The 11,631-nt window shown below is 42.7% G+C and overlaps 1 long non-coding RNA gene across 6 annotated transcripts; it reads left to right on the top strand.

Annotated features, from left to right (window-relative positions):
- Nucleotides 1–2,592: 2,592 nt before the first annotated feature.
- LOC123171090 (uncharacterized) lies at nucleotides 2,593–11,289 on the top strand. 6 transcript variants are annotated; one of them, XR_006485275.1, is made up of 10 exons: nucleotides 2,593–2,906; nucleotides 3,131–3,459; nucleotides 3,549–3,943; nucleotides 4,112–4,198; nucleotides 4,279–4,388; nucleotides 4,541–4,625; nucleotides 5,928–6,190; nucleotides 6,846–6,939; nucleotides 9,598–9,871; nucleotides 10,650–11,289. It is a non-coding gene; the product is annotated as an uncharacterized lncRNA (long non-coding RNA). The 6 variants fall into 6 exon arrangements; XR_006485272.1 differs by having other exon boundaries at nucleotides 4,279–4,428; XR_006485271.1 differs by having other exon boundaries at nucleotides 4,279–4,625; nucleotides 9,598–9,676; nucleotides 9,762–9,871.
- Nucleotides 11,290–11,631: the final 342 nt, after the last annotated feature.

Below are 11,631 nucleotides of genomic sequence, written 5' to 3'. Positions count from 1 at the left end.
CAGTAGCGACCAAATTAGATGACATGCAGTTGCGTGCCTGTTGTGGGATATGCAACTGGGCCCACATCTCTCTCGACGTCGTCCCCTCTGACAAAACAAAGCCCCCCAGTTGCGACCAAGTTAGAAGACATGTAGTTGCATGCCTAGTGTGGGACATGAAACTAGGCCCCTTCTCTCTCGACGCCACCCCCTCCGACAAAACAAAGCCCCCACCCCCCACCCCGAGTTGCGACCAAGTAAGAAGACATACAGTTGCGTGCCTGTTGTGGGACATGCAACTGGGCCCCATCTCTCTTGACGCCGCCCCCTCCGACAAAACAAATGTCCCCCCAAGTTGCGACCAAGCTACAAGACATGCAATTGCGGGCCTGTTGTGGGACATGCAACTGAGCCCCATCTCTCTCGACGGTGCCCCCTCCGACAAAACAACCCCCCCCCCCCCAGTTGCGACCAAGTTAGAAGACATGCAATTGCGTGCCTGTTGTGAGACATGCAATTGAGCCCCATCTCTCTCGAAGCCGCCCCCTCCAACAAAACAAAGGTCCACCAATTGCGACCAAGCTAGAAGACATGCAATTGTGTGCCTTTTGTGGGACATGCAACTGGGCCCACATCTCTCTCGACGCCTCTTACTTAAAAAGTGTTTGCACCTCGTAGTTAAAAACTATACATGCAAACAAGAAAAAAGAGAAAACAACAGTGAGAAATGGATCAAGCAATGATATAAAAAGTTGAAGCTGCTACAACCTAAAAATTCAGTCTAAAAACTAGCATATATTACTAGGCATGACTAAGGACTGGAACATGATCTACAGGAAATGATAGGAACAAGCAACAAGCCTACATGGTTTTGAAAATGAACATTAAAACCCTGAAATCCTACAAAAATGTACACTCCACATTCTACATGGGTTCAGAAAAATGCATCAGAAGAGTTTGACACGCTGGATAAAAATAATTCAATGTAAACAACTAGTTAAACTATGGGGTTCCCTCTGCTTAAAAAACTAAAATATTCTGTGATGATGAGTACAAACTAAAAAATAAGGATCATACATTGAAAAAAATTAGAAAATTAGAGGCTGCTGATTTACCCCTGCGTTTTTAAACTCCTTCCAGACATACATGCTAATGCCGCTTGACCTGCTCTCGCGGTAGCAAGGGCTCAGGCAAACTCTCCAAACCATCTCCTGTGCACATAAAAAAGCCGCCAAAACATAAATTTGTGCTAGTGAGACGCATACATATTCAGCTAATGATTTTTAGTGCGATACTTGTATGCTTATGAACAAAAAGGATTTCAAGATAATGATCATTTATCATTGGCGTCGCTGCTGTTGACGAAAAATATATATTTACATTACGATGTGGAGATAAAAGAAGGTGAATCTATCAAGAGACCATAATATCTTGATTCATACACACACAAAAATGAACATCTTACTGATTCATATGGTTTAAGCAAAAAAAAAAAGAAAACTAAAAAAACATGCTGCTGCAGGAGAAACAAGTAAACATGCTACTGATACATTCTACAGAGAAAAAAGATTCCAGTATAATCTCTAGTGATAAAATTCAGTAGTAATCTCTCTTTTTTACAAAAGAAAATATTTCAAAAAACATCCTACTGATTAGATAGGGGTTTTGAAAAAACAAATAAAAGACACCCACTCCTACTGGTACATTCAGTGATAATCTCTCTTTCTTAAAAAAAGACATGCTACTGAATAAATATGGTAATCTAAATAAACAAACAAAGGACTGAACCACCCTTAGTGATAGCTTCAGCAAATACATATGAGGGGATTTGATTTAAGTAATATTCCTCAAACATGTTCACAAAAAAATTGTTTCTGCTGAAAATTATATTCTTCAAATGCTACTAACCTGGACTAAAATAAACAAACAAGGGACTGAACCTCTCCCTAGGTGATGGATCAGTAATAGATCTAGACGTCTGAAGTCCAAATTAGGGGATACGAGAGAACCACTTCTTGAGACCTTGACGTCTTAAGCAAGAAGCGTACAAACAGTATAATTCAAGGCTACTAATCTGGACTCAAATCCCCTCATATATACGCACTACATTACCACCCCCTGTTGAATCAAAAAAAGGACGATCCTATGCTTCAAATCTACTAATCTGGACTTGATCCAAACAAACAATGGAACCCAAAAAATCCACTCAGATCTACTGCATCTCACCAACTAACAAACAAAAAAAAAAAAGATGGGATTGCACTTACTCCATCAGCAGCGTCGCCCATCCTCTTGTTGGCTGTGGAGGAGCACAGCGATTTCTTTTCGATTCGCTTCAGAGATCTTCGGATTTTCACAAAGAAATGATAGAGAGAGACAGAGGATGAAATGGACTGAAGACTGCCGATCCCTTCTTAATCTCTACTCCTAATGGACGACTTGGTGAATAGTCCGCGCGGTTTATTTCCGCTGGGTTTTTTCGTCATCCTCCCACCTCCGTTTTATTTTCGTCATCCTCCCACCTCCGTTAACTCGCTATCCTTCTGCGAAAAAAACCGGTGCCAAAAAAAACCCAACGATCGCTCCCTCTCTCTCTCCCTCCCGCTGCGACCCCTCCTCTCGATCCACCCCCTCCCGCTGCGACCTCTCTCTTTCCCTCTTTCTCCCACTCCACCGCCGCCGCCCTGCCTCCCGCTCCACCACCGAGAGGCTATCGAGGAGGCGGCATTGATATCCGAGAGGAGTCGCCCTTCGCCGCCGCCGAGATCCCGTGCCTCTCTACAGATCCCTCTCGCTCTCCTCTTCGCCCATCCATCTGGATCGAAAGTCGAAACCCGCCTCCCCTATGTCTCTGCTGGTGCTCGAAGGAAGACGAGGGCGGCTCGTCCCAGCGATTCCCCGTGGTCCTCGGCGGAGGCGACGGCTAGGTCAGTCCTCTTTCTCTGGCTCACCCAATTTGCCTGAGCCGGCGAGCTAGCGTTAGGGTTACCAGCGAGACGCCGCCGCCCCGTCATGTTGCAGGTGCTGCTATTACCCGCCGTCGGCCCCGTGTGCTTGTGGCCGGCCCGTACTGATGATGTTGTTCTATGGCTGGCCGCCCTGTGTGTTCGTGCTGCTGCTGCTTACTGTCCCCTATGTCGTGCTCATGCAGCTGCAGCGAAAAGACAATGGGGTGATGGGCGCCGGGGGCGGGCACTGGCGGTCGGCGGAAGGCGCTGTGGAGGCCGGCGGCGGGAGCGGACTAAGCCGAGGTACTGCGTGTAAGAGGAGCTGATAATTTACATTTTCCCCGGCAGCGCGATTCATGATAGGGTAGGACCTGGTTGTGGCCTTCTTCCGCGACTTCTTGGGCTCTGTCAGCCCCAACCTCCGTTTCACCATCGACGGCAGGTACGGCCACGACCCCTCCGCCGTTGACGTCACATGGCACCTCAAAACGCAAATTATCAGCTCCGCGGAAGCTGCCGGCTGCCAGATCAGGTACGTGAACAACTGTGTCCATCCATCTTGCGAGTTAATTAGCATAAATAAATGCCCAATTTATTCCAGTTACTTTTCAAATTCTGCAGTGCAGCCTAATGTGTGAAGCGAGAAGTTTGGATCTGGTGGTAGAAGTCCTTTGAACGTGGACAAATCAATACCAAAATTGATGTGGTTCTTACAATCTTTATGTACAGTGTTTTTTTGAGGAGCAAGTAGGTGGAGCACACGAGTGACGTGATACTCCAAACTCTGACTGGAGACGTGATACTCCAAACTCTGACTAGACTAACTCTTAGCATCTCATAATGTGATGTCTACACGAGATGGAGCACGCCGCCTCGTCGATGCATGAGCCGGTGAGGTCTAAATCAAGCTGTGCGTGTCTTGGTGAGAATTTTTGGACTGCATTTTGTGGTTGCGAAGGAAATTGTGGGCGGTGTAGGATCTATACTGTACGTGGATTGCAATAACTGGATTGATGGTAAGGTTTGATCAATGAACATCAACATAATTTATAGTTTGATTTAGGACTATGCATCTTCTTGCACTGATTTTCATCTCTTTGGAGTTCCCTAAAGAATCACTTTGAGTAATGCTTATTTCCCCCCAACTCTAAATTGTACCAATGAAAAGTAATTACTTTGAGCAGAGAAGAGGAGGGCAGCAAGGAGGAACATGGGGGCGTGTGGCTGGGGCGTTTCTCTTGCACTAGGGTCGGGAAGCGATTTTGCAATAGGTAGTAAGTAAGCTATTTCTTGTGAATCTTGTAAGTTTCTGCATTTTCATGTTCTAATGTTAGTATTTGTTCTTTTACAGATTTTATAGGGGGTAGAAGGAGAGTTTGTGCGAGGGTGCAGGTGCGCCGGTGGTACTGGTTGAACCCATGGAAGTTCTGAGCTCATAATTGCTATGAAATCTACACAAAAGTTTGTGATTTTGTTAACCTGACAAGAGCTTGATGTTCATGTCAGTCCTTTCTTTAGATGTTAACCTGCCATTCCTTTCTAGATGATGACTTGATGTTCTTCTACTAAGGCGGTGCATCTAAGGTTTCTTTACTTGCTAACTGACTATTCAGTTCAACAACGGCCCATGCGGTAGAATCGAGGCTGCAACTCTGGCACTTCAAAGAGGAAAGGAAAACATGACTACTTCATGGCAAGGTAAGGAGTGGCTTAATTGAACCTGCTACATTGTGATTGTTACATTGAGATTGTTCAACGACTCATTTGTTAATTTTGATTTTAATTATACTGTTGAACAACTTAGAGATGTCATAATATAATTATAGAAAATATATTATGGTATATTTCCTACAGAGATCAAGCAGAACTGATATACCGCATTTAGATAACTCTGTGCAACAGTGTGGAACTATCTGAAGTACATTTTTTCTCTTATAAAACCAATGATGAGCGAGTCCATTAGGTTTTGTTCTGTGATACAAAAGGTTGTAGACAACTTCACAAGAAAAATCATTGCAGCTTAGTCTTGACGACTACAATTTCCATTTGTTATTCCAGTCTAGCACACATGTTTTATAGACTTTCTGAAATATCTATTCTTGAACGCACGGACACTTAGCTATACTGCCACATACAACTATGAGTGTCCATGGCTTAAAAGTCTTCTCTCCATTTTTTAGATGAACTTTTTTGGACGGAGTCCAACCTCCCTGCCATGTTTACATTCACGACAGTTTCTATTGATACACGCAAATCCTTTATACGCCGATGAACAATAAACAATTATGTCTTCTTTACATTCCTCCTCATATACTTTTGTGGTTATGATACTCTGATTATAAGGTAGCAACTTTGTGGTCTGCAATCCATAGAAGTATACTGAATTATGATATCCATCGATCTAATTTTGTATAGGAAGTTTCAAAAACTAAAGAATCTGTGGTACATGATTTGATTTACTCATTTAGATTTTAGTAAATTGTGAACGAAAGTTATTTGCACAAAGCCAGTGCACCACCCTTTCTACACACATCATTCATGGATTGGCAGACTAAAGGTTCTATTCCACATCTTTGGTGTAGTTCATAAATGGGCTAGAGTAAAAAATAGACCAGAATCGTTATATGTGCTTAGAGAAGTGGGATTAGATCAAGATGCTTTTTGACAAATTGAGAAATCAATGGCTCAAGGAGAGTAAGCCCAAGGAGATAATTATTGTTTTCCTTTAGTAGCTTGCCGCATAATTCATTCAAGCATATTTAGAGTGGAGCAGGAATATTCAAACAAGGAAATGTACACCATATCTGTTAGTATACATGTGACACTTTCATGTCTTTCGACTAATGATGCCTCCTACCAGGTATCACTAATAGCACATTCATCACAACATTTGTATAGCTCATTCTGGTGTAAGTCTGTCCAATTTAGAAAGGATTTTAAAGCGGATTCATACAGGTTATAGAAGTCAGAGTCAAATAATATAATAAGTGATTTGTGTAGAAGTCAGGCACAGCCATCCCTACCATGGCATCGGCGTGGCCTTCCCTGCCAGGTGCGGCGGCTCCTTGGTCCGATCGCGGTGCTGATGCAGATGGATCGACGAGGGTTAGCAGGCTCGCCGGCTGGTGTTTCCTCGGACGCATCGCTGTTCCAATCGTGATGGCATGACCATATGAATCTACAAGACTTTGAGGCAGCTCATTTGCGTTGATGTTTGTGGCTGGGCACACAATCCATTAATCCTTCAAATTTTCGCACAGAAGGTGCCCTCTTTTTCCTCTTTGCATTTTTTCTTATTAATTTTTTTAGATTGTTTGTGTTGGCAAATGGAAAAAGACTCAGAATCCTTGATTTCTACTTTCTATCAGAAGCTCGTACCTAATATGTAAGCTCACCAGCCAAGCTGTACATTTGGATTTCAGTAGATATAGTGGAGTATATTTACTCACATTGCCCACAACCTGTTTGAAGAAAATTCTCTTCGAACTTGCTGGTATGAGGTTGTTGTTTTTGATAGATCTATTTAAGCAATGAAAGTTTGATGTATATATATGTATGTCTTGGGCGCCTATTCTTGTCCTTATCAGGTTCGAAGATAAGTGCGTTCATTAGATTAAATTTTGGTATTGCATCGCTGAGCACTTCCTGTGAATTACATGAACCAGGTGTATGTTCTCTAGCCTCTATTGCACAGTTTTCCTTTTTGCAGTCTGTCCAGATGAGAACTGGGAAATGGCAATTTGGTTGAACTGAATCAGCTCCAAGCTCCTAAATTTGTGCATATCTTAAAAACACTGCAGTGCTACCTCTCCCTGTAGTAATAAATAAGTATAGTATGAAACTCATATATGCTTATTATTACTATTACTTTTGCACGTTCAAATCAATTCCACTGATAAATCAAATATGTTTTTTTAGAACGGATGGTCCACTGTAGAAGAAGCACAAGCATCATGTGGCATCTATCTCTTTCGCACTACTACCTGCAGCTAGAGGCATCAGGCCTAGGAAGGTGATTCCGTACTGTTTTTCTGAAACCTCGCCTGTACTCGTGATTTCTTGTCTCATTAATCTCACGGCTACACAGGACAACTTCTGAATATATTACAGTTAATGCCTTTCTTCTTGGAGCTTTTGTGTACTAGACTAGCAAGATTTGTTGGGATGTGGATTGCGGTATGTGCAAATTTTAGTTTCAAGTGCTGCTTGGTGGTCTGCAACGAAAGCGTTGCAGGTTTTATTTGTCATCTATGGTGTTTGTCTTTCATGCGTTTCCCCCTTCTACGATTTGAAATAGTGAATAATTTACCAAAACAGTTTGGTGTTTGTGCAGCTGATTTCTCAGCCATGGCATGGCTGTATTTAGTGTGGCACTACTTTATGCAACATTTTATGTTTGGCTTGGAGTATAGATTCACCTGATTCAATGAAGGTTACGGACAGTAAGTAACTTGCAAGCATGAATTTTTTCCACCATTAAATCTACTCCTTTTTTCCTATGTTTACACGCCCCCACATATTTACGGGTTCAACTTTTGACCAACTAATCGTGGGTTAGTTCATAAAAATTATACCATTGAATTTCTATTATAAAATAGTTTCCAGCAGTATATATATTTTCTGACATGTGAATCATCTATTATTGGTCAATGCTCAAACACAAAACCCGAGGGCGCCATGTAAATAGAGACGGAGGTAGTAGTTATTAGTTTTCGCAATGTATACAGTTTTAAACTATTAGTTCCTTTTAAGAATTGATGCGTACGCGTTCAATTGATGTCGCGAATTCAACAAGTGCTTTGATGTCTTTGTCTACAAGTTTGTGAGTTAGATTGGTTCAGTAAATGGCCTAAACTGTTGGAGGAGTCTGTGGTTGTGATGGTACGTTCATACGTTGTCGTTGGTATCGTTCGCTTCCTCCCCCGCAGTGCTCCATCGTCGAGGGAAGGATCTCCTCGCCGATTTTTTCCAAACAAACCGCACCCCGTCTGTTTGTTTCCATTCAAATTTCACTCCCATGACATGACAACCGATCCCTCCCCATCCTACTCTTTCCTTGCAAAAGCATAACAGAATCGAAACATGCCTTGCCTTGACCGACACAATCCCAGCGGATTTCACAAATCAATCTTCATCCAATCCACCGCAGTTCCCGCTGATCCCCTTTCATCATCCCCGCCGCCCCGCCTTCCAATTAGCCATCTTCCATTGCAATCATCGAGCCCTACCATGCAAGCAGTCTTACGAGGCTACGACTGTCGTGGTGCTGGTGGCCTCCAGCGCACTCGCCGGGGCCGGGGGGGGGGGACTAAGTTTCGGTGCTGTCTCTGGTGGAGACGACGGGATGCCGCTGCACGAAAAGAACCTGCAGAAGAAGATGCCGGTGTGGACGGAGAGGCGGACGCAGCAGGAGGCGTGTGTGGCGCAAGCGCGGGCTCTCAACTTGCGGGTGCGGATTAGGGAAGAGGCCATCTCGGTGGCGGCTTGTGACCTGGGGGACGCGCTAGCACGCGAGCCCGGTGACCATCACGTGTGCGTTCTGGACGTACCATGTGGTGTATGCCACAATGCCATGTGGGTTGGGCCTGCATGACATGCCGATTTGTAGCACATCCTCCATCGCCTCATCACTGGCTGCTCAAGGGCAGCATCACATGGTCACCAAGGCCTGTGACAACGTCTTCATGCCCAACTCTCACTCCGCTGTCGCCCATTCAGCGCACTCGCCAAGCCTAGGGGTGGAATGGTGGATGGTTCTTTGATGCTAGCACAGCTAACAGCAAGAAGCAGAGGGAGGGAGGCTATCGTGTTGAAGAAGACATCGTCGCCCCGACAATGGAAATGTGTTTTCTCGGACCTAGCCGGAAGGAGGCCGATGGCTTCCCGTTGTAGAAACGCGATGCTGAAGTGACAACACGCCAGGTTCTGTTTGTATCTTGGGGACATCTTCATGCCGACTTACGTTTAATATTAAGATATGTCCCCTCATGTGCCAGTTTTTGTTAGAAGTTCATGATCTGTTCATGATCTGTTCTTAGTTCCAGCATGTTTTTTCACCTTTCTGTAGAGTTTTGAGTATAACTTAAAGTTCTAGATGCATATAAGCTTCTGAGCTAACTCAAGCTCACTTGATGGTTCTAAAAAAATTCTGCAAAAATATGACCATGACAACAAGATAAATGGAGGTTCAGAGGCAGAGTGGATGCCTGCACCAACAACTTTATAAATTAAACTACGTTTTGCTAGATGACTCAATTTTTTGAACGCGAGCATTATGTTTTGGGAATGCAGTTAACAATAGAATCAAGTGAAGTTGAAAGCAAGAGATCTACTGCTCAATATGGAATTTAATTCCTTTCTTGCAAAAGCACTAGAGATGAGTGAGGAGATTATTCAATATTGGATTTAATTCCTTTCTTGTACCCATGGTCGATCTATTGTTCCATACTGCAAGCATTCACCCGATCAGGTTTCTATTCATTTTTGTTAGATCCGTCGATGAAGAAAACAACACATTTCAAGATATGGTGGTTTTGGTACTTCAAGTTTTGCTGTACTCTGTCATTTGCCTTTGTGGAAACGACACTGCTCTATTGCTTGCTTATTTAAGATCATGGCAATCATTTTATCTAGCCTACGTGTTTCTCATTTTCTCCCCTTATTGTTGCAGGTTAGAGTGCAGCTTTCAGATAACTTCTTTCTTTGGGATAGTTGGAATACTATGACTAGATATAGAAGAGGCTCAAATGGTAATGTTATCAGTGTTTGCCCCTTCCATGATTTATGTGTAGCATGTAGACTATCAGCGACAATTTGAGCCTCTTTGTGAAGTAGTTTTGTAGGGTATTGCTTCAAGTCAAGAAAATGAATGACCACAAGTGGGCCGTTGACTGACAATCCAAAGATAGTTTAACCGAAGAGCTTCTGATCTCTACATGTGAATGGTAAACCGCCAATTTTGTATTTTACTATTCTATATGAAGAAAATAAATAATTGCATCATGGTATTAGTGGCTTAATTATTTTTATGTGCATTGAACTATATATTTTGAAGCACTTAATAGTATCTTGCACCGAGGATCTAGGACTCCTGCCAATTTATTGTACGGAGTTGTTCTTTGCTAAAAAAACTTTGCTCAATTGCGCTTTGCCTCTCGGTGTTATCATTAGTTAATGGCCTAAACTGTTGACAACTTATCAAAAAAGAATAATCATATGCAGATGCAGAAGCATATTAGTCATACAGAAATAATCATATGCTGAAGGAAGGACTTGGAACTGTAACTAAAAACAAAATGGAAAGTGAAGGGGCTCTGATATTGCAATAAAAAGAAATGATAGATATTTCACTGGGAAGCGAACTCAGGAAGACAAAATAATATAATCCTTACATTTTCAGATTACTCTTATTTTCTTATGCATGTTCCTATACGGATTGGTCCTGAATGTTTGACTTCTCGTAGAAATGAGGCTGCATACCCCCAACCTCAACTGTTGTGTCACCATCGAGGACATCTAGCTGCTTGTTGTTCTTCAGTTACTATTGCTCTTAAGATTCATGTCTTAGATATTCTTAGGAGAGAAATTGTATGGAATTTAATGATCATTCATCTCAACAAATATACGTGATATTTCCTTGTAAAAGGTTGCCTTCCGAATTTATGGCCTACTATTAATATGATCGAGGCCGTTGCTCATGCATGTTTGATGGCATTGTTTCAGGCGCCCACCGACTGTGTGTATGCCTGTTACCTACGGCGCCGTTGTTGCTTCCCTCGGTCGGGCGTGGTCCACCAGCCACTACCTGTAGGCAATAGCATTAGGCCGGCAACTATCGCGGATCAAGGGTACAAATCAACCAGACTAGGAGAGGGGGTGGTGGTCTACGTTGTGGTAGGGAGAGGAAGCGATGGCTGACACCAAGGCTGGGAGAGGAGCCGGCAGATGATGTTATGGCGGGACAAGAGGAGCAGTGGCGGGGAGAGAAAGCGGCGACTATGCCATGTGAGTTGCTGAAGTTGTGCCTTGTGAGGTGGGGATAAGGGATGTGTGTTGTGCATGTGTAGTGAGAGGCGTGGAGTAGCTTTTCCTTTTTGAGGGAGGCTGTTTATTTGTCTAGAACAGATTAGCTTCTTTTCCTTTCTCCCTTGTGAACTGAGAGGAGTGGTTATTATGCCACGAGAGAAGTGTCAAATATTCTAGAAATAGCAAAAATTGTTCTAAAGATAATAGCCAAACAAGTGATCTAGAGAATGTCCTATGTTGCTACAAAGCAGGATGCGACTCACTCCACACATGCATACCATGTATATATTTTGGATTCACTCTACATCACATTTGGTAGAGAATAAAGCTATGAGATATTGAAATTACTGAGATTTTCAAGGGACTTCAATAACGCACTTGAAATAGCATTTCACAACCTATATTCTCTGTTGGCTGATATTCCAACGAGCACAGACACGTATATTTATCTATTTTATTTTCATAATCAAGATACATGCAATTATTTTATCATCATTATATTTATATTCTAGATAATAATAATTTATTCGTTACAAGAGTGTGTTGGGTTATTTTGTACTCCCGCCGTTTCTAAATATAAGTCTATATAGATATTTCTATACGAACTACATATGGATGTATATAGACATATTTTAGAGTGTAGATTCACTCATTATGCTCCGCAAATAGTCCGTATTGG

The sequence above is a fragment of the Triticum aestivum genome, chromosome 7D (assembly GCF_018294505.1).
Source record: "Triticum aestivum cultivar Chinese Spring chromosome 7D, IWGSC CS RefSeq v2.1, whole genome shotgun sequence".
NCBI lineage: Eukaryota > Viridiplantae > Streptophyta > Magnoliopsida > Poales > Poaceae > Triticum > Triticum aestivum.
This window is presented reverse-complemented; position numbering and strand designations above follow the sequence as displayed.